The sequence below is a fragment of the Schistocerca piceifrons genome, chromosome 2 (assembly GCF_021461385.2).
Source record: "Schistocerca piceifrons isolate TAMUIC-IGC-003096 chromosome 2, iqSchPice1.1, whole genome shotgun sequence".
In the NCBI taxonomy this organism is placed as follows: domain Eukaryota; kingdom Metazoa; phylum Arthropoda; class Insecta; order Orthoptera; family Acrididae; genus Schistocerca; species Schistocerca piceifrons.
Window position 1 is genome coordinate 339,535,349 of NC_060139.1, and position 23,974 is coordinate 339,559,322.

Sequence of the window (23,974 nt, forward strand, 5' to 3'; positions counted from 1 at the left end):
AAATAAATACCCCACTCATACGGTTATAGTTGGTGGGGACTTCAACCTTCTCTCGATATGTTGGCAAAAATACTTGTTCAAAACCGGTGGTAGGCAGAAAACATCTTCCGAGGTTGTCCTAAATGCTTTCTCCGAAAATTATTTCGAGCAGTTAGTCCACGAACCCACGCGAATTGTAAATGGTTGCGAAAACACACTTGACCTCTTAGCCACAAACAATCCAGAGCTAATAGAGAGCATCATGACTGATACAGGGATTAGTGATCACAAGGTCGTTGTAGCTAGGCTCAATACCGTTTCTTCCAAATCCACCAGAAACAAACGCAAAATAATTTAATTTAAAAAAGCGGATAAAGTGTCACTAGAAGCCTTCCTGAGAGACAATCTCCATTCCTTCCGAACTGACTATGCAAATGTAGACGAGATCTGGCTCAAATTCAAAAATATAGTATCAACTGAAATTGAGAGATTCATACCTCATAAATTGGTAAGAGATGGAACTGATCCCCCATGGTACACAAAACAGGTCCGAACGCTGTTGCAGAGGCAACGGAAAAAGCATGCGAAGTTCAGAAGAACGCGAAATCCCGAAGATTGGCTAAAATTTACAGACGCGCGAAATTTGGCACAGACTTCAATGCGAGATGCCTTTAATAGGTTCCACAACGAAACATTGTCTCGAAATTTGGTAGAAAATCCGAAGAAATTCTGGTCGTATGTAAAGTACACAAGCGGCAAGAGGCAGTCAATACCTTCGCTGCGCAATGCCGATGGTACTGTTACCGACGACTGTGCCACTAAAGCGGAGTTATTGAACGCAGTTTTCCGAAATTCCTTCACCAGGGAAGATGAACGGAATATTCCAGAATTTGAAACACGAACAGCTGCTAGCATGAGTTTCTTAGAAGTAGATACCTTAGGGGTTGCGAAGCAACTCAAATCGCTCGATACGGGCAAGTCTTCAGGTCCAGATTGTATAGCGATTAGGTTCCTTTCAGATTACGCTGATACAATAGCTCCCTACTTAGCAATCATATACAACCGCTCGCTCATCGATAGATCTGTACCTACAGATTGGAAAATTGTACAGGTCGCACCAGTGTTTAAGAAGGGTAGTAGGAGTAATCCATCGTACTACAGACCTATATCATTGACGTCGGTTTGCAGTAGGGTTTTGGAGCACATACTGTATTCTAACATTATGAATCACCTCGAAGGGAACGATCTATTGATACGTAATAAGCATGGTTTCAGAAAACATCGTTCTTGTGCAACGCAGCTAGCTCTTTATTCGTCACGAAGTAATGGCCGCTATCGACAGGGGATCTTAAGTTGATTCCGTATTTCTAGATTTCCGGAAAGCTTTTGGCACCGTTCCTCACAAGCGACTTCTAATCAAGCTGCGGGCCTATGGGGTATCGTCTCAGTTGTGCGGCTGGATTCGTTATTTCCTGTCAGGAAGGTCGCTGTTCGTAGTAATAGACGGCAAATCAATGAGTTAAACTGAAGTGATATCAGGTGTTCCCCAGGGAAGCGTCCTGGGACCTCTGCTGTTCCTGATCTATATAAATGACCTGGGTGACAATCTGAGCAGTTCTCTTAGGTTGTTCGCAGATGATGCTGTAATTTACCGTCTAGTAAGGTCATCCGAAAACCAGTATCAGTTGCAAAGCGATTTAGAAAAGATTGCTGTATGGTGTGGCAGGTGGCAGTTGACGCTAAGTAACGAAAAGTGTGAGGTGATCCACATGAGTTCCAAAAGAAATCCGTTGGAATTCGATTACTCGATAAATAGTACAATTCTCAAGGCTGTCAATTCAACTAAGTACCTGGGTGTTAAAATTACGAACAACTTCAGTTGGAAAGACCACATAGATAATACTGTGGGGAAGGCGAGCCAAAGGTTGCGTTTCATTGGCAGGGCACTTAGAAGATGCAACAAGTCCACTAAAGAGACAACTTACACTACACTCGTTCGTCCTCTGTTAGAATATTGCTGGGCGGTGTGGGATCCTTACCAGATGGGATTGACGGAGGACATCGAAAGGGTGCAAAAAAGGGCAGCTCGTTTTGTATTATCACGTAATAGGGGAGAGAGTGTGGCAGATATGATACACGAGTTGGGATGGAAGTCATTAAAGCAAAGACGTTTTTCGTCGCGACGAGGTCTATTTACGAAATTTTAGTTACCAACTTTCTCTTCCGAATGAGAAAATATTTTATTGAACCCAACCTACATAGGTAGGAATGATCATCAAAATACAATAAGAGAAATCAGAGCTCGAACAGAAAGGTTTAGGTGTTCGTTTTTCCCGAGCGCTGTTCGGGAGTGGAATGCCAGAGAGATAGTATGATTGTGGTTCGATGAACCCTCTGCCAAGCACTTAAATGTGGATTGCAGAGCAATCATGTAGATGTAGATGTACACCATAATTTATTGGTTATGAACAGTAGAGAACACCTTCCAAATAGTTCCAGAGTTCGAGTCTCGTCCAGCGCGCAGTTTTAATCCGTCAGGCAGCATCGTATCAACGTACACTCCGCTGCAGAGTGAAAATTTCGTTCTGAATCAGGATATCGTTTTAATACAAATATACTGGTCAACAAGTCAACACACTGACGTGGAAGTAGTGGAATATTATGCAAAGATTGAAGAAATTGCGGATAAAGAAAAAAGAAACGCCTACATTATCGTAATGAGGGAGTTCAATGTAGTGGTAGGAGAGGGAAAAGAAGAGGGAGAGGTTGGAAGATTTGTATTGGGAAATAAGACCTACAGGGTGAAAGGCTAGTTAATTTTGGCAGAGAAAATTCTCTCGTGCCTGGAAACACTGGTTCAAAAAATGGTTCAAATGGCTCTGAGGGCTATGGGACTTAACATCTGAGGTCATCAGTCCCCTAGAACTTAGAACTACTTAAACCTAACTAACCTAAGGACATCACACACATCCATTCCCGAGGCAGGATTCGAACCTGCGACCGTAGCGGTCGCGTGGTTTCAGATTGAAGCGCCCAGAACCGCTCGACCACAGCGGCCGGCTAAACACATTGGTTGAAGACGAAGATAATACGTAGCAATCTAAGTTGAATGACGAAAGGTACCACATATATTATAACTAAGAACAGGTACAAATACGGCCTAAAGAGTGCCAGAGCATATCTTGGAGCAGATATAGATTCGGACCACAACTTCGTGGTGGGTGACTTGAAAATAAGGTTGAGGAGAGTGAGAGAAGGAAAACCAAGAGAGAAATTTGACCTAGAAAGACGAAAGTAAGAAAGTAAGGATGCTTAGTTGGATAACATTTTTGTCAAAATGGGATAGAGAGCCCAGTGAAGAGATATCATACGAGAGTTTTAACAGGAAGAGGCAAAACATTAGCGAATCCGCGGAGGAAGTTCGAAAGAATAAGGAAAGAGTGGGTAGGAAAGACGATGCTGGATAAATTGGAAGGGAAAAGGAAATCGAATACTGTAGGAACTGAGGAAGGGAAAGGAAGGTACAGAAGAGTGAATAATGAATTAAGGAGAGAAACAGAACAAGCAAGGAAGACATGGATTAAAGAGAGATGTACAGAAATAGACGAACTAGAAATGGAAGGAAAATATGATGCATACATTAGCTGCTGACTTAGTCTTTGAAGCAAAGAAAAGCAGCACAAATATGGCTATAGAAAGAAGTATGAAGATAGTAACTGCTTTCGAAAGAACAGAAACCATTGATGACCGTGCAACTTCTCTAGAATAAATGACAATTACTTGAAATCCTCAGCTGCTGACAGGTGTTGTTGATGTACCCCGAGGGGGACAGCTGAAAATGTTTGTCCCGACCGGGACTCGAACTCGGGACCTCCTGCTTACATGTCAGACGTTCTATCCATTTTTTTAATTTTAAATCTCATTTTGTTCGTTTTCGTTCGATGTATCTGTTCGGGGCGGACGTCGCAAGACACCCGTTTCAGTTCGTCTTTGATCCATTAACTCAATTTTTTATTACAGAGAGCAGCTAACCCTCTGACCGAACACGTTGAGTTACCGTGCCGGCTCATAATATACTAAGACTCCGGTTTGAGCGACCGAGCACACGGGTGAATAGCGCGACTGCAGGGACTTATCCCTTGCACATTTTCCGTGAGACCCACATTCCCAACTGTCCACAACTACATACGTAATGTGCCTAATAGATATTTGCGCATCCACTCATTACTCGCGCACACTAAGGTTTCCCGAACCCTTACATGGTGTGTGAAATCTTATGGGACTTAACTGGGACAAACACACACACCCAAGGGAGGACTCGAACCTCCGCCGGGACCAGCCGCACAGTCCATGACTGTAGCGCCTAAGACCGCTCGGCTAATCCCGCGCGGCGAACTCTTACGGGAATCGTCACCTTAGTGTGCGCGAGTAATGAGTGGATGGGCAAATATCTAATAGCCACATTATGTATGTAGATTGTGGACAGTTGGGAATGTGGGTGTCACGGGAAGTGTGCAAGGGGTAAGTCCCTGCAGTGGCGCTATTCATCTGTGTCCTCACTGGCTCAGATGGATAGAGCGTCTGACATGTAAGCAGGAGATCCCGGGTTAGAGTCCCGGTCGTGCACGCATTTTCAGCTGTTTCCATCGAGGTATATCAACAACACCTGTCGGCAACTAATCATCATTTATAGAAAGAAGTGATTGTACAGTGTGTGCCAATTTGACCGTCCACCAGGGTGATTTGCACTTCCTCCATGTCGGCTCTCAGCGGATGCCGCTCTGCGCAGGCGCTGGTGAGCTGCGGCCCGCGGACCGAGGCCAGGGAGAGTGCTTGGTCTGCTTGCGGAAAGAGTCGGCTGGTGCAAGGCACAGGGTCTGTGTTGGTAGGCGGTGGTTGCGTGGGCGTTATGGTCTTTGCTTTTGGAGACACACGGACACCTTTTGCTGTGACTCGAACTGTTCACGAACTCAGGGTAGTTTTGATAGCTCGTTGCGGAATTGTGTCTACTCTGTAGCGAGTGTGGGTTATGATCAGCCAGCAGTTTGTGCTGTGGGGGCTTTGTGTTTCCGTGTGAATAACTGAGGAAACCAAGGCTGAGTTACGTTAGTTGGCGTTAGGGTACAGAAGGGCTCAGCCGGCCACTGTGGCCGAGCGGCGCTTCAGTCCGGAATCGCGCTGCTGCTACGGTCGCAGGTTCGAATACTGCCTCCGGCGTGGATGTGTGTGTCGTCCTTAGGTTGGTTACGTTTAAGTAGTTCTAAGTCTAGGGGACTGATGACCTCAGATGTTAAGTCCGGTAGTGCTTAGAGCCATTTGAACCATTTTTAAACAGAAGGGTTCCTCTGCACTCAACCATATCTGCTGAGTGGAACGCTGCAGTTCAGAGCTGTTGTTGTATATTCTGTTAACGCGGGATAACGGTGTTCACCGCCTTGTCCGGCATGTGACAGATCAACAGTCAGTGATGAATTAGGCTTCTTTTCTAGATATAGGCAAACTATCGCCTTAACCACAGACTATCTTGTCTTAACAATAAGGGGCTAACCCTTCAGTCTGGCTTTAGCAGCCCGTCAGAGAGGACGTGCCATACTTCCGCCTGCGGAGCGTGTGAGTTCGTATTTGTTTAGGTTGCGACTTAGCTTGCACGCGGGCTTCGCGCTCTGAGATCATGGCAAATAAGTTGGGGAAATCGGTATTAGATTTCTATTTTTGTCCAATATCACTACCGATAACCTCAATGTGGAACGTTTCCTCCGTGAGGAGGCGAAGATCCCGCCATCGGAGCTCCTGGATAACCACCTCTTGATTCTCATTAGCACCATACACGTTAAAATAATCAATGATATTGCGAGCGAGCACGTTTTAGCTCGGCGTGGTCAAAGTCGAACATGCGGGATTAGGAATTAGAACTATTCGCGTGTTCGAACTGCCATTAGAGGTACCTGCACAGGTCGTCATAGCGGCTTTCGACCATAAGGCGCTGTTCATGATCGTAAGGCAGAACGCTGGGCGCACTTCCGCACATACTCTGTTCTTACCGGGAGCGTCAGGTCACAATTGATCTGCGCAGCCATGTTGAGTGTGATCTGACCATCAGCGGATGTCGAGCCTTAATCGTGTACGACGGACAGCCGCATATTTATTCTGTGTGTGGAAAATAAGACCACCCCAGATCTGAATGTCTGCAGCGACCGATAAAGTAGCTACCATCTGGAGGAGTGGTGCTTCCCTCGTCTGGATACTTCTTGTCGCGTATGCGACGGAGCGTAGGTCGCTGCCGGCCGCACGGTGGCTCTCGGGAATCACGTGAGCAGTTGATGGATGGTGTTCCGCTACTTCCTGAACCGGTTGTGGACGAGGTGACTGACGATGCGACTTCAGCCGTGTCCTCAGTTCTGGTGGTTGCTCCGGCTGCACCTGTGGCCGACAGTCATGTCTGAACCCGTCATTTATTTCCAAAGAATATTCTTAAGAGTTTATTTTATTTACTAGCGAGTCATCAAGAACATTAACACATTTAATCACACTATGTAAGTGTGGAAGTAGTTGCCAGGGAGTAACTGATGAAATCGTAACCAAATTCCTTTTGACAAATGGGAATTTTATTCACTTTAATAGTGCCTAAAAAGCATTTTTTAAAAGAAACATATTTAAAATTATAATCAGAAAGCACCCACTAAATATCAAGGTTACAATTTATTCAGAGGCAGAAAGAAACAAGTTTTGACTGTATGAGCTTTCGGGCAGAGAACCTTGCCGCTCCCTTTTGACACGGCCGTAGTTACGACCGCTCACAACAGCCTCTGAAAGACTACACTGGTGCAATCCTGCAACACACCAAATTACTTTAAACTTAAAGTATTAACAATTTACGCAAGCACACAAACTATGCACTGCCGGAAGAGGGATGGAAATAGTACAAAACACTAACAATTAAAATATTAATTTTGCCACCGAAGGTGCAACTTGATTTTTACTTATAAGAAAAGTCTTACGGGGAAAGGGTGGCAACTTTATATACTAAAATGATCATTTAAATAAAAACCCATGAAATTCAAACTTATATAAAATTCTACAAGGTTGGCCAAACAAGTAAAGATGCTCTACAGTACACAGATGCCGCCTCTCAAGATGATAGGCAAGATCAAAACATATTTCAGACATTAGGCCGTTACACTCCAAGCAATAAATCCGTTAACACACCAAATCCGACAAACAAGACACAGGCAGCTCCGAACGACAGACAGACACTAACTGCAAAACAAATGCGGACGAGAGACACACGAGCAAGCTGGGGACGAGAGACTGACCAAGAAAACAAATAGAATTTAACAAGTAAATGAAACAATATATCACCAATCACTTAACTTCTAATAACTGCGATTTCTCGAGGAGACCTGGCGCAGCACCCCAAAATCGCTCTCCGAAGCGTCCGCTGCCAGCCGCTTCAACGGACGCAGGAAGGCGCGCCAATCTCCCGTCTTTCCTGGTCCGCACCAACCGATCGACTGGCCGCTGCTCCGTCCGCGACTGCTGCTCCGTCGCGACTGCACTGCTGGTGCGTCTCCCACTCACTTCCAGACACACGACGGTGGAAATACTGGCTCGGACCCAACCATGCAGAGGAAACACGCCCACTGGCAAAACGACATCCCTGCACCAGGAAAGGACCGAGCCTAGCTCCAAAAGATGGTAACTGAAGGGACCCAGAAGCGCTCGGAGAACCAGTTACACCACGGCGTCGCAGCTCTCACTGGTCAGACTGATGTCGTGGGTTTACTCCTGTTGCTCTCGTGTCGACCGCGAAGCCACTACCCCTCGCTATACCGCGCGGCCCACTGGACTAACGTGGCGACCTCACATGCGCCGACGCTCAAGACGGACGAGTCACCTTGTGTCTCAGTGCGCGACCGACCAATCGATCGATCCAACCACCAATGACCATTGCCTGAGCAAACTCGAGCAGACTGGTGGCCTAACGCGCAGACTCAGATGCAGGAACTAAGCCCCGACCGGGCGACCACTCGCTGAGTTCTGTTACTGGTGAAGTGGAAAGACTCTCATTTTGCCGGCTTTAAAGGTTAATCCGACCGACAGACAGACACTAACTGCCTAACAAATGCGGACGAAGGACAGACTAGCAAGCTGCGCACGAGAAACTGACCCCAGACTGACTCCCTGGCGAGCTCATAGCGCCACTTAAATGCACGTGTACACGCAACCTTTCCCCTTTCCCACCAGAGGGAGACACCAGAGCTGCGACTGCCACAGCGGCGCCACCGCCAGAAAAGGAATCGACTACTTTACACTACGCGCTGCGGCGCGCTCTTCAAAACAGCAATGCGACTTCATGGTCGACTCACTGGTTGTCTCGACGGCGGCCTTTCTGCTTGACTGGCGCGACTCCTTCCCGTCTTCGAACATGGGCGGACGATTTCGTAAACAACGCTCCTCAAAATGACGCAAAAAGTGGCGCCGTACGACGTCGGAACGGCACTCTTCTCTCAGTCTAGACAATGCTATGCCTGTTGAGCAAATCAACGTTTCAGCATCTTCTCCGGCCTGTGTCTTAGTGACGGATTAGCAGTCAGTGATGAATTAGAATGCTTTTCTGCATATAGGCAAGCTATCGCTTTAAGTGCAGGCTGTGTTAACTGAGCTAGTGCCTACCTAGTGATAAGGGGCCAAACCCCACCGAGTATTAAGATCTAAATAAAGCTGCGGATAGTGCTGGTAGAAATGAATAGACTCACTAGTCGTAAAATATAAGAACTAAGTGAACTTAATGTCTTGCTTTAAGTTGTTAAGACTAAGCAGTTGTAAGAGAGCTCTAAATGGCCAGTAGTTTGGGTGTAGTGAAAGCAGTGGCCATCCACTAGACTGGAAGCCTTAAGTTACTGTCGCTAACCTGAGATTTGGTGTAACCTTCTGGGTGGTGTGTCTGTCAACACAATGAAATATGAGGTCCTTGTGAAGTTAAATCTCGTATTTTGGTGTTCACTTATTGAAAGATGTTTCTGAACTTGGCGCCACATAATAACGAAGTTAAAGTCGGTTTAATAATCATTATTAAAGGAATAATTATATTCACTATTAAAAGAATTATTAAAATAATTGTTAAAATTAATCAGTTGTGACTTTTTCCAGACATTTATAATACATTACTGGCCATTAAAATTGCTACACCAAGAAGAAATGCAGATGATAAGCGGGTATTCATTGGACAAATATATTATACTAGAACTGACATGTGATTACATTTTCACACAATTTGGGTGCATAGATCCTGAGAAATCAGTACCCAGAACAACCACCTCTGGTTGTAATAACTGCCTTGATACGCCTGGGCATTGAGTCAAACAGAGCTTGGATGGCGTGTACAGGTACAGCTGCCCATGCAGCTTCAACACGACACCACAGTTCATAAAGAGTAGTGACTGGCGTATTGTGACGAGCCAGTTGCTCGGCCACCATTGACCAGACGTTTTCAATTGGTAAGAGATCTGGAGAATGTGCTGGCCAGGGCAGCAGTCGATCATTTTGTGTATCCAGAAAGGCCCGCACAGGACCTGCAACATGCGGTCGTGCATTATCCTGCTGAAATGTAGGGTATCCCAGGGATCGAATGAAGGGTAGAGCCACGAATGAAATGTAACGTCCACTGTTCAATGTGCCGTCAATACGAACAAGAGGTGACCGAGACGTGTAACCAGTGGCACCCCATACCATCACGCCGGGTGCTACGCCAGTATGGCGATGACGAATACACGCTTCCAATGTGCGTTCACCGCGATGTCGCAAAACACGGATGCGACCATCATGATGTTGTAAACAGAACCTGGATTCATCCGAAAAAATGACGTTTTGCCATTCGTGCATCCAGGTTCGTCGTTGAGTACACCATCGCAGGCGCTCCTGTCGTGATGCAGCGTCAAGGGTAACCGCAGCCATGGTCTCCGAGCTGATAGTCCATGCTGCTGCAAACGTCGTCGAACGGTTCGTGCAGATGGTTGTTATCTTGCAAGCGTCCCCATCTGTTGACTCAGGGATCGAGACGTGGCTGCACGATCCGTTACAGCCATGCGGATAAAATGCCTGTCATCTCGAGTGCTAGTGATACGAGGCCGTTGGGAGCCAGCGCGGCGTTCCATATTACCCTCCTGAACCCACCGATTCCATATTCTGCTAACAGTCATTGGATCTCGACCAAAGCCAGCAGCAATGTCGCGATACGATAAACCGCAATCGCGATAGGCTACAATCCGATCTTTATCAAAGTCGTAAACGTGATGGTACGCATTTCTCCTCCTTACACGAAGCATCACAATAACGTTTCACCAGGCAACGCGGTGAACTGCTGTTTGTGTATGAGAAATCGGTTGGAAACTTTCCTCATGTCAGCACGTTGTAGATGTCGCCACCGGCGCCAACCTTGTGTGAATGCTCTGAAAAGCTAATCATTTGCATATCACAGCATCTTCTTCCTGTTGGTTGAATTTCGCGTCTGTAGCACGTCATCTTCGTGGTGTAGCAATTTCAACGGCCAGTAGTGTATTAAGTAGCCTGGATTTCCAGAGTTTGCTGGATTCATTTTTTATTCACTTCGATTTGAAGTGCGGTTATTTTATGGTTTCATTATTGCATTTCTTTAAAGTGATAGATCAGACAGCTTGGTGCAAAAATTGATGGCTCGTGATTACTTATTCAGGTTTCTGTTACAGAGCGAGGTTCCGGTGGCACCGGTGGAAGTGTCGGGAAGGTGGCAGGACTACATAGCCTGTACGAGGCTGATCGAAAACTAAACTATATTGAATTAGAAGAGGAGTCGAGAACTATAGAAGAGGACAAAGGTTGCTGCATCTTGGGAGGAGAAGTAGAAGAGACTTCGAGGGAGACAAAGAATCATAAATAAAGTGGAACTGTTGGATTGCAAGCAGAGTTGTTTAAGAGCCTTGGGAGCAGAGTGTGAAAGACTTATCTATGTAATAAATGATATGCAAAATGTGAGTATCCGGATGACTTTCTCTCGGCAGTACTCATACTGATTGAAACCAAAGCAATGCCAAGAAGTGTAAGGATTTTACAACCAAAAGTTTGATTTATGATGATGCAAAATTTCTATTACGGGAGATAAATAAAGACTTCATGGAAGACTGGAAAGAAGTACTGTAGAGGAACAGTATGGATTTAGAAAAGGGAAAGGTACCAAAGATGCAACTGGGCTGTTGAGAATTATATGCGAGACATACAATGAAATAGAAAGTGAAGTTGTTTTCTTGACTTGGAGAAATCCTTTGACAGAGTATTGTGGAATACATTAATGGGCAATCTAAGGAATAATGGCGTCACCTGGAGGGATAGAAGTCGGATTAAGAATCTATACCTACAACAGAAAATGCGAGTACAAATTGGGGATGGGACGACAGAGAAAAGCACTATCGGAAGTGAGGCAAGAATGCTGTCCCTCCCCAATACTCTCTGGGCACGTTCTTCATCAACGTTGGAAACAAAAAGAAGAGTGCGGGTTGGTGGTAGGAGGACAGAATTATTCGATTTCCGGATGATATGGTGTTACTGGCAGAGAGCGAAAGGACTATGATGAGAATATCAAAAGAACTAAGTAAGACCCATAAGGAATTCGGAATTGGACTTAATGATATACGCTGATCAATGCAAGAAATGTAAGAACAACTACATACATCAAAAAAAGTTTTGCATCACCCTGGTACCCAGAACTCCTGAAGATTGACGTTGACTGTGGATATTATATCACATATACAGACCCTCAGTCTGTTCAGAGATGTCACTAAACCCGCCCAAAGATGTAAAGAACCACGCCTCAGCAGCGCCTATTCCATGGAGGGGGTCCGACAGCCGATCAGTTCCAAATGGTTCAAATGGCTCTGAGCACTATTGGACTTAACATCTGAGGTCATCAGTCCCCTAGAACTTAGAACTAGTTGAACCTAACTAACCTAAGGACATCACACACATCCATGCCCGAGGCAGGATTAGAACCTGCGACCGTAGCTGTCGCGCGGTTCCAGACTGAAGCGCCTAGAAACCGCTCGGTCACATCGGCCGGCCGATCAGTTCCAGTCAGTCCACCAGGAAGGAGGTACACGGCTCGTGTTGTCTGTAGTTCAACCATGCCTAGACGGTCAATACCGCGGTTCGATCGAGTCTGCATTGTTACTTTGCGCCAGGAAGGGCTCCCAACAAGGAAGATGTCGAGGCGTCTCGGAGTGAACCAAAGCGATGTTGTTCGGACATGAAGGAGATACAGAGAGACAGGAACTATCGATGACATGCCTCGCTCAGGCCACCCAAGGGCTCCTACTGCAGTGGATGACCGCTACCTACGGATTGTGGCTCGGAGGAACCTTGACAGCAAAACCACCACGTTGAATAATGCTTTTCGTGCAGCCACAGAACGTTGTGTTACGACTCAAACTGTGCACAATAGGCTGCATGATGCACTACTTCACTCCCGACGCCCATGGCGAGCTCCATCATGCAACCACGACACCATTCAGCGCGGTACAGATGGGCCCAACAATATGCCAAATAGACCGCTCAGGATTGGCATCACGGTCTCTTCACCGATGAGCGTCGCATATGCCTTCAACCAGACGATCGTGAGAGACGTGTTTGGAGACAACTCGGTCAGCTGAACGCCTTAGACCCATTGTCCAGCTAGTGCAGCAAGGTGGGGGTTCCCTGCTGTTTTGCGGTGACATTATGTGGGGCCCACGTCCGCCGCTGGTGGTCATGGAAGACGCCGAAACCTCTGTACGATACGTGAATGCCATCCTCCGACCGATAGTGCAATCACAACGGCAACATATTGGCGAGGCATTTGTCTTCATGTACGACAGTTCGCCCCCCCATCGTGCATATCTTGTGAATGATTTCCTTCAGGGTAACGACATCGCTCGACTAGAGTGGCCAGCATGTTCTCCGGACACGAACCCTATCCAACATGCCTGGGATATATTGAAAACAGTTGTTTATGGTCAGCGTGACCCACCAACCACTCAGAGGGATCTACGCCTAATCGCCGTTGAGGAATGGGACAATCTAGACCAACAATGCCTTGACGACTTGTAGATAGTATGCACGACGAATACAGGCATGCATCAATGCAAGAGGACGTGCTACTGCGTATTAGAGGTACCGGTGTTTACATTAATCTGGTTCATCACCTACGGAGGTCTCGCAATATGGTGCTACAACAAGCAATGTTTGGTTTTCATGAGCAATAAAAAGGGCTGTATCACAGGACGCCATCCGCGCCTTATACGCGTCGATGCTGAACCGAGGTGGCTGAAATGGTAATCATTTCTGCAGAATGCATACGTCCTGTGAATATGAACGTCCTGCCTCTAGTCGCTCAAGTTGTTCTGTTTTTTCTGAACATGAGTGTACATCACACGAAAAACAAAAATTATTTGCTATCAGACTCTCTGTCCGTCCGCCTGTCTGCTGAGACTCCTTTTTCTCGTGAACCGCTAGAGGTATCAATATGAAACTGATGTCACATGTCTATGGCCGCTTGGCAGTGTACTAAACGTTATCTTCTAAGTCAATGCACTCAAAAGGTACGGCCCTTTACGTCACAATTTTAATACTCGCAAACTCACCCATCAAAATCTATAGGGTATTTCTCGTTGACCTAGAATCATGAAATTTGACAAGAAGTAAAGTCTCATTGTACAAGTAAAGAAAAAAAAAAACCGAAAATTATTATTTTGTAATTGTATCACACAAAAAAATATATTTCTTGTCATTTGTTATCCGACGTCAGACTTAATTTAAAACAATCAGTAGTTCTGCACTCAGGCTGACTGGGTCGCAGTGGTAAAAGTCAAGCATCAGGCTAGGAATGCCTTTATTCCTCATATGACGCGTTTTGGAATATTTATCATGAGATATTCAGGAGCGATTACTACATGTAGGTTTGGCAGACTAATCTACGAATGTTTGTTTCACATACACCTTGAAAGGCGGTATCAACGTAGTAATCGCTCTTGGATATCTAATGTTTGATAAATACTGAAGCGTGTCATACGAGGAATATGGTTATTCCCTGCCTGGTGTTTGACTTTTACCATTTTGACCCAATTAGCCTGAATGGAGAACTACTGAATATTATAATAACGGTCGCCTGCCCCCTGCACTACTTTCCGTCACATTTATATTATTGAAATTAAAACATTCTAACCAGTATCTTGCCAGTATCGAAACAGGCCACAATGGCCGAGATTCTCGATTCCAGCAATGGATGGACTGTCGAAATACGTAATAAAGTTTGAACGGAACTGTCAGTGCGCTAGTAAGCGCACCAGGCCAATTTTTGTTGTTGTTACTTGATCACTGTGATTAAAGAGTAAAGAGGATCTTGTAAACTGTACACTATTTTCAAAAGGAGTCGATGAGCGCTCTGACATACACAGCGTGCAACTTTATACACTCCTGGAAATGGAAAAAAGAACACATTGACACCGGTGTGTCAGACCCACCATACTTGCTCCGGACACTGCGAGAGGGCTGTACAAGCAATGATCACACGCACGGCACAGCAGACACACCAGGAACCGCGGTGTTGGCCGTCGAATGGCGCTAGCTGCGCAGCATTTGTGCACCGCCGCCGTCAGTGTCAGCCAGTTTGCTGTGGCATACGGAGCTCCATCGCAGTCTTTAACACTGGTAGCATGCCGCGACAGCGTGAACGTGAACCGTATGTGTAGTTGAAGGACTTTGAGCGAGGGCGTATAGTGGACATGCGGGAGGCCGGGTGGACGTACCGCCGAATTGCTCAACACGTGGGGCGTGAGGTCTCCACAGTACATCGATGTTGTCGCCAGTGGTCGGCGGAAGGTGCACGTGCCCGTCGACCTGGGACCGGACCGCAGCGACGCACGGATGCACGCCAAGACCGTAGGATCCTACGCAGTGCCGTAGGGGACCGCACCGCCACTTCCCAGCAAATTAGGGACACTGTTGCTCCTGGGGTATCGGCGAGGACCATTCGCAACCGTCTCCATGAAGCTGGGCTACGGTCCCGCACACCGTTAGGCCGTCTTCCGCTCACGCCCCAACATCGTGCAGCCCGCCTCCAGTGGTGTCGCGACAGGCGTGAATGGAGGGACGAATGGAGACGTGTCGTCTTCAGCGATGAGAGTCGCTTCTGCCTTGGTGCCAATGATGGTCGTATGCGTGTTTGGCGCCGTGCAGGTGAGCGCCACAATCAGGACTGCATACGACCGAGGCACACAGGGCCAACACCCGGCATCATGGTGTGGGGAGCGATCTCCTACACTGGCCGTACACCACTGGTGATCGTCGAGGGGACACTGAATAGTGCACGGTACATCCAAACCGTCATCGAACCCATCGTTCTACCATTCCTAGACCGGCAAGGGTACTTGCTGTTCCAACAGGACAATGCACGTCCGCATGTATCCCGTGCCACCCAACGTGCTCTAGAAGGTGTAAGTCAACTACCCTGGCCAGCAAGATCTCCGGATCTGTCCCCCATTGAGCATGTTTGGGATTGGATGAAGCGTCGTCTCACGCGGTCTGCACGTCCAGCACGAACGCTGGTCCAACTGAGGCGCCAGGTGGAAATGGCATGGCAAGCCGTTCCACAGGACTACATCCAGCATCTCTACGATCGTCTCCATGGGAGAATAGCAGCCTGCATTGCTGCGAAAGGTGGATATACACTGTACTAGTGCCGACATTGTGCATGCTCTGTTGCCTGTGTCTATGTGCCTGTGGTTCTGTCAGTGTGATCATGTGATGTATCTGACCCCAGGAATGTGTCAATAAAGTTTCCCCTTCCTGGGACAATGAATTCACGGTGTTCTTATTTCAATTTCCAGGAGTGTATTATTTTGCAGTGCAGCTGTTCACATCGCTCAACGCTTCGTTTTGACATTGAAATGCAATTTTTCTCTTGATTATACGTTTGCAGGTTCTGTCACCGATTGCTCATAAAGTCGCACATAATTTACATTCACAACATTTCCATGCACCTGATGACTCAGATACCGTGGAGACTGCACGAGTACCGGTATTTTTCTGCGTTAAAATATGGCATGGATTTTTCTAGATCTGTGATTGCTAACCATTCTACATCTCTTATCGCTGAGTGTGATCAGGTATTATTTAGTACTCCCCTCCCCTCACCGTCAACATTAGCACATAGCTCTAGAATAAAAAAAGAATTTGCTTTGAACAATTTTATTTTTTAAGCAGCAAAAGGTATATAATATTTATATTTAATTAGTGTTTCATTAAACTACGAAGTAATGACTCAACGAGAAAACAGGTAGCGGTTATTTCCAACATTCTTTTTTACAGAATGATGAAGCAGTTCTCAGTGCATGGCAAGCATACCTAAACTCCTCCTCAGAAAGAACCTATCTGTCAACATTGAAAGTAGAACTTTTTCCTGTGCACCACGCCTCTCCCTAGTGACATTTTCTTCAGCCATACTTTGCATCCCTATTTAAAATCAACCAAGTTAAGATGTGTGCACTTAGCATGTAAATACTTGATTCCTGGACTCCTTACTTCTGAAATGGCAGAAATACGAAGATTTACGGCTGCCAACAGTTACTGCTGCGTTGTGATGTTAATAAGTTCGTTAATTTGTTACGAAATGAAAAATGAAGCAATTTCTGGTCCGTTGCAGGTATTACTTGTAACTCGACGAAGGAATTTCCATGAGATATGTGATGTATATATATTTCAGTTCTACGTTGTACCACGCGCTAATACTAGTATTTAAAAAAAACCTTGTAATTAATGGTAACGGAATCAGCATTACAGCCTTACAACAAAGTGGCAACAAGTAAAATCGCGATTCCTTTAAGAGTCGAACTCCTATATATATAACAGCTTCAAACGTCTGATCACTTTAGTAATGAGTTAATGTGTTAAACAATTTGACGTTAAGCATGTAACCGAAACAAAATATAGAAAATGTGTGGAACTATGCTTCACGTTTGTGGGAAGTCGCTAAGTACTTCTGTTACCAAACACTACATCGACATAGGCTGCGTAATTTTCGGTTCATTTGAAGCAAAAGCAAGTTTTCACGCACCTCAGAGTTTATGGCGTCATGTCGCAACTGTGTGTCATACAGTGATATGATTATGCATTTATATTCGGTGGTATATATGGGTAATGTCTGAAAATTGTGTGTTGCGAATAGAGTTCATCGTGAAGAAGTAATTATTTAAATCATCCTGCCTGAAATTCAAGTTTTTATTGCGCGCCAGTTTTAGCAAAGGCCTGTTTTTCACGCATCTAAATGTTTATACTGTCGTATCTCCTGAACTATGCTTCATAGAGTGGTATAATTTTCCAAGCACATTCATTGATACACTACTGGCCATTAAAATTGCTACACCACAAAGATGACGTGCTACAGACGCGAAATTTAACTGACAGGAAGAAGATGCTGTCATATGCAAATGATTAGCTTTTCAGAGCATTCACACAAGGTGGGCGCCGGTGGTGACACATACAACGTGCTGACATGAGGAAAGTTTCCAACCGATTTCTCATGCACAAACAGCAGTTGACCGGCGTTGCATGGAGAAACGTTGTTGTGATGCCTCGTGTAAGGAGGAGAAATGCGTACCATCACGTTTCCGACTTTGATAAAGGTCGGATTGTAGCCTATCGCGATTGGGGTTAATCACATCGCGACATTGCTGCTCGCGTTGGTCGAGATCCAATGACTGTTAGCAGAATATGGAATCAGTGGGTTCAGGAGGGTAATACGGAACGCCGTGCTGGATCCCAACGGCCTCGTATCACTAGCAGTCGAGATACAGGTGGCCAAGGGGGTATGGTAAACTTATCCTGCTGCTCTTCGAACCTACCGGGGAAAAAAGCTGCTTGTAGGTATGGACATGGTATGCAATGAGAGATGCTATACTTGTGTTGATCCACTGCCCCTTCCAGAATGACGAGATCAGCCATGAAATGCCACGAAAACGTTCCACAGACCACAACTCTTACCCCTTCCGTCTGGACCCTTCCGACTGTTGTTGCGGAGTGTTTGCTTCTAGACGTCTCACGCCGTACCCTCTAACGACCATCTGACATAAGTAAAGGCCACCAGTCGCGATCCAGCGAACAAACAGTTGCGGTATCGGTGTGCAAATTGCAGCCTCTGTCGCCGGTGAACAGCAGTCAGCATGAAACTTCCTGGCAGATTAAAACTGTGTGCCGGACCGAGACTCGAACTCGGGACCTTTGCCTTTCGCGGCAAAGGTCCCGAGTTCGAGTCTCGGTCCGGCACACAGTTTCAATCTGCCAGGAAGTTTCATATCAGCGCATACTCCGCTGCAGGGTGAAAATCTCATTCTAGCAGTCAGCACGGTTGCATGTACCAGGCGCTTGCTGTGGTGGCCCGTATGCAGCAATGATCACTGTTTAGTCGTCGAGGGACACTATTGGTCGCCACTTGGTTCATCGGGGTGCTCTTTTGCTCAACAGTTGCACGTCTATTCGCCCTTGCACATGTCTGCAGCTGTTTTTCACTCCTGTCGTGCATGCCCCGTGATGCTCCACAATTGTCTCGGCGCCGGTTTTGGATAGCGCCATTTTGCCATGCCGTTATACTTTAGCCATGGCGGCACGCGAGCAGTTTACAAACTCACCGCTTCGGAAATTCTTTCATCCTTGGCTCGAAATCGAATGATAATGCCATTTTAGACGTCATATAAATCGCTCCATTTCCGCATTACAACGACGGCAGCGTTTTCTGCGTTCCCTCTCACACGCTTTGTATACCACCCCCTCCCCCTCTGCTAGTGCTGCCACCTACCGTCGATAAGTCGTTGTTGCTCGCTGTCGTCGACCACAGACGTTGGTAATATTAATGTTACTGGACCGAGTTGATAGTTATTATCTTTTGAAAAACCGAAACACAATCAAACTCTCTTGTTTTTACCATTAGAAAATTTTATTTTATCCCTCCTGGGGTAATTCCTCTGAGGTTGGGATTGACTGTTGTATAAGGGACAGTCAAAGAACACGAGACAGACGGAGAAGAGTAAGTAAACTATTTATTATTTCAGAAGTAATCGCCGTAATTGTTAATACATTTATCCCATTGTGAGACAAGTCAGTCAGCGCCTTCATGGAAAAATGTTTACAGTTGCCTACAGAACCATGATTGCACCCATGACGGCAATTCTTCATCCGAAGCAAATCGTCGGTCACAAATGTGTCTCTTCACGGCTCCAAAAATATGGAAATCGGATGGGGAGAGATCAGGTGTGTATGGAGGTTGTGTAAGGGTTTCCCAGAGAAACTTCTTCAGCATAGTAGAAACAGCCTGGGTCACACGTGGGCGGGCAATATTCTGCAACAGAATGATGCCGTCCGTCTACATTGTTGGGCATTTGGACTTGATGGTGCGCTTAGTTTTTGCAAACTGTCCAGTTACCGCTGTGCGTTAACTGTAGTGCCGTGTTCCAGAATGACAATAAACAGCGCGCCTTTGCAGTCAGCGAAAAAGGTCATCATAATTTTCCCAGAACTGTTGTGCCTGTTGTTTCGACTACGCTGCAGCTGCTGGAAAGCCCTTACATAATCCCGATCTCTCCCCATGGTATTTCCATATTTTTGTGGCCCTGAGAAAATATATTCGTGGCCATTGATTTTCTTCGCACGAAGATCTGCAAGCCAGCGTACAATCATGGTTCCACAGGCAACCCCAAGTATTTTTCCATGAAGGCACTGATCGTTTTATCTCACAGCGCGAGAAATGTATTAAGAGTTATGGCGATTACTTTTGAACTAATAAACAGTTTACTTACGTTTTAGGGTTCAGTACCTCACTCTGTAAAAACGGAACCCTGATAAGGCCACTTTATTGTTCATGTGTCAATCTGTCTGTCAGACTTTTAAGAGCTTTTTTCTCAGGGACGGTAGAGGGAAAAATTTGATATTTATATACATACCAAGGCCTATCTTTCCTTGGGCCGGTGAGAAATGTAAGGTCAATGTAGGCAAAAGATACGGCCATTTATGTTACATATTTTGATACTTGCAAAGTCATTCATCAAAACCTACAGGGTTGACCTAGTGTAATGAATTTAACAAGAAACAAGATTTTACAGTACAAGTAAAGGATAAAACCCGAAAACAGATAATTTGTTATTATATCACATAATAAATATTTTTCTGTCATTTCCGTCTGTCTGCCCGTCTATTAAGACCCGTTTTTCTCAGGAGCGGGTAGAGGTATCAAGGTGAAATTTACGTGAAATACTAAGGTCTATGATCTCTTGGCGGTGTAAAAAATTTAGCCAATCAAAAGATACGGGCGTCTGGGGAGACCCCTATTTCTCAGTAACCGGTAGAGGGGATATGAAATTTTTGCCTCGTGCTAAGGTGTACAGTCCCTTGTAGGTGTAAATCATTTAACGTTCTAAGTCAATCCAGACAAAAGGTACCACCGCATAAGTGACATACTTTGATTCTCGGAGCCGGCCGGGGTGGCCGAGCGGTTCTAGGTGCTACATTCTGGAACCGCGCGACTGCTACGGTCGCTGGTTCAAATCCTGCCTCAGGCATTGATGTGTGTGATGTCCTTAGGTTAGTTAGGTTTAAGTAGATCTAAGTTCTAGGGGACTGATGACCTCAGATGTTAAGTCCTATAGTGCTCAGAGCCATTTGCCATGTAGATAAAGTTATATAGATATGAGGCCTGGTTTTCTGGCGGTAAAGCGCGTGCCTGGATACTGAGAGATCACGGCGTCCAACCGCACTCGGACTTAAGATTTTTCAGTTTTCGTTTCAACATAGTCTTCATCTCTCACGACATGAGGAGTCGCCAGAAACACGTGGTTTGGATTCCATGTCAAACTGTAGGTCTCCTTTCCCATAACGGATAACTGTGTTAGATTAGAGACACTCAAGTCGCCGCAGTGGTGTCCACTAGAAAAGACTTGCACCAGGCCAGTATATAATGTGTACAGAGTATTTGTAAAATACTCACATCACTTTGGGGGTAGGTTCCTTAAGCGAAAACAAGTAAAAACAGTCGAGTAAACACAGGCTCTGAAATGCGAGAATTTGTTCATCTTAGGTACCGTGAAATACATCTCTTCTACTACAAGCTCTTTGAGTTCCAAATTTTGGGTACAGATAGTATGCATCAAAATATAAATGCCCAGTAAACATGGGCTCTAAATGTATACCCTATGAGCTATGAGCACTTCTTCGTCTTTGCTACTGTGAAACACATATTTTGCATTGAACAAGTCCTCATACACTGAGGTGACATAGGACTGCGATATGCAGAGATACAGATGGCGGTAGTATCGCGTAAACAAGTAATAAAAGGGCAGTACGTCGGCGGAGCTGCCATTTGTACTCAGGTGATTTGTGTGAATCGGTGTCCGACGTGATTACGGCCGCACGACGGAAATTAACAGACATTGAAAGTGGAATGGCAGTTGGAGGTACACGCATGGGACATTCCATTTCGGTAATAGTTAGGGAATTCATATTTCCGAAATGCACAGTGTCAAGAGTTTGCCGAGAATACCACAGTTGAGGCATTGCCTCTAATCATGGATAACGTAGTGACCGAAGGGCTTCATTTAGCAAACGACAGTAGCAGCGTTTCCGTTGAGTTGTGAGTACTAACATACAAGCAGCACTGCGTGTAATAACCAAGGAAATCAATGTGAGACGTACAACGAACGTATCCGTTATGGCAGTGCGGCGAATTTTGTCGTTAATGGGCTATGCCAGCAGAAGACCGACGCGAGTGTCTTTGCTAACTGCACAATATTGCCTGCAGCTACTCTCCTGAGGTCGTGACCATGTCGGTTGGACCCCAGAGGACTGGGAAAACCGTGGCCTGGTCAGGTGAGTCCCGATTTCAGTTGGTAAGAGCTGACGGTAGCGCTCGAGTGTGGCGCAGACCTGGACCCAAGTTGTCAATAATGCACTGTACAAGCTGGTGGTGCCTCTATAATAGTGTGGACCGTGTTTACATGGAATGGACTGGGTCCTCTGGTCCAATTCAACTGAGCATTGACTATGAATGATTACGTCCGACTACTTGGAGACCATTTTCACAAACAAAGATGTAATTTTTAGGAATGATAATGCACCATGTCACTGGCCACTATTGTTCGTGATTTGTTTGAAGAGCATTCAGGAGAATTTGAGCTAATGATTTGTCCACCAGCAGATCATCTATGGGACATAATCGAGACATTAGATAGTGGACAAAATCCAGCACCGGCAACAGTTTCGCAATTATGAACAGCTATAGAGGCAGCATGGCTCAAGATTTCTGCAACGAGTTGTGGAGTTGACACTTTGGTTCAAATGGCTCTGAGCACTATGGGACTTAACATCTGAGGTCATCAGTCCCCTAGACTTAGAACTACTTAAACCTAACTAACCTAAGGACATCACACACATCCATGCCCGAGGCAGGATTCGAACCTGCGACCGTAGCAGCAGCGCGGTTCTGGACTGAAGCAGTTGTGCAGTGCATGTCATTTCGAGTTGCTGCAATATGCCGGGCAAAAGGATGTCCAACACGATGTTAGGAGGTATCCAGTGAGTTTTGTCACCTTAGTGTAGGTATTCAGGTATGAGCTCTGCAGCGCATGTTTACCGGACATTTTCTTACTGTTTTGGTGTAAGGAACCTGTCGCCCAAGTTTGTAAAAGTATTGTTGCAAACCCTGTATACACAATTAAGTCTGCACGGAACCGTCAGAGCTGGAGTCCCACTCGCGCTTGTCCTGTTTTTTTTCCCCATGTGTCTCGTTTTGATTACGCTTGACAAATGCTCGCTATCGCTCTGGAGACACGCGGAAGCGCAGCAGCAGCGCAGTTCGTAGTGTGCGGAGAGCTCTTCGGGCGCCGCTGAGAGTACCGTACGGTGCCGAGCTGAGGTGAGATGGGCTGAGATGCGGAAATGGGCGCCGCACGTCGCGCCTCCTCGTCTCACCACAGCTCACCTCACCTGGTCGCTGTGCGGCGGCTCGTAATCAGTCGCGAAATGAGGCGCGGCCAGCGCTAGCCACACCCACACACTGCCCGCGCCCTGCCGGCGGCTGTGCGCACTACGCCCCGTACTCACTCTCTGCCAAATTGAACAGTGCTGGTGGCGCTGGAGTGATGGTCGTAACGCGCCGGTGGGGCACTATAGATACACTGATGACCGAGAAACAATACTTTCAAATGGCTCTGAGCACTATGCGACTTAACTTCTAAGGTCATCAGTCCCTGAACAATAACTTATTTAAAATAAAATTCTTTATTTCAACAACAATATTAGTTATACAACATAACCCACTTCCTTGTATGATTAGTGGGTCCTAATTTGTTTAAGCATCAAATGCAGCTAATTATAATTTAATTAATTGTGAGCTACAGCTACAGCTATAACTAATTACAATGGGCAGCTAAATTCCTACAAGTATTAGTATTTAGTGTACAATATCTTGACTAAACTCTACTGCCTGCAGCGTCACAGTTGTGTCAGAGATATATAAACCTACTTTATTGCCTAGCCCATCGAACTAATCCCGATGGGCGTGCCCCTGACACTGGGCAGGCCAAGATGTTATTCGCTGCAGGTTCCTAATAACTAATTTCCTAATCTAAGTCCTACTAACTAGTTCTAACCTAAGTCAAATCCGGTGCTTTGTCTAGTTGGTGATATTGTTCCCCACTCCCCCTACTCCTGTACGTGGCGGATTCCAGACTACGAGAAAGTCGGCCTATCGACACGCAGGCGGTATAGGAGTAGAGCGCGTGTTCGGTATTTAGTATGTCTCAAAATTTTACATTAATTTATGATAATTTATGTCCCTCAGGTATTCCTTTAGCACTTTTCGTGACACCTCATCTGCTAGTTTATTGAGAGTTTGAAAAATTTCCTGTTGTCTTATTAGTTGGTATGTGTCACAGTCAGGTAATCGCTCACG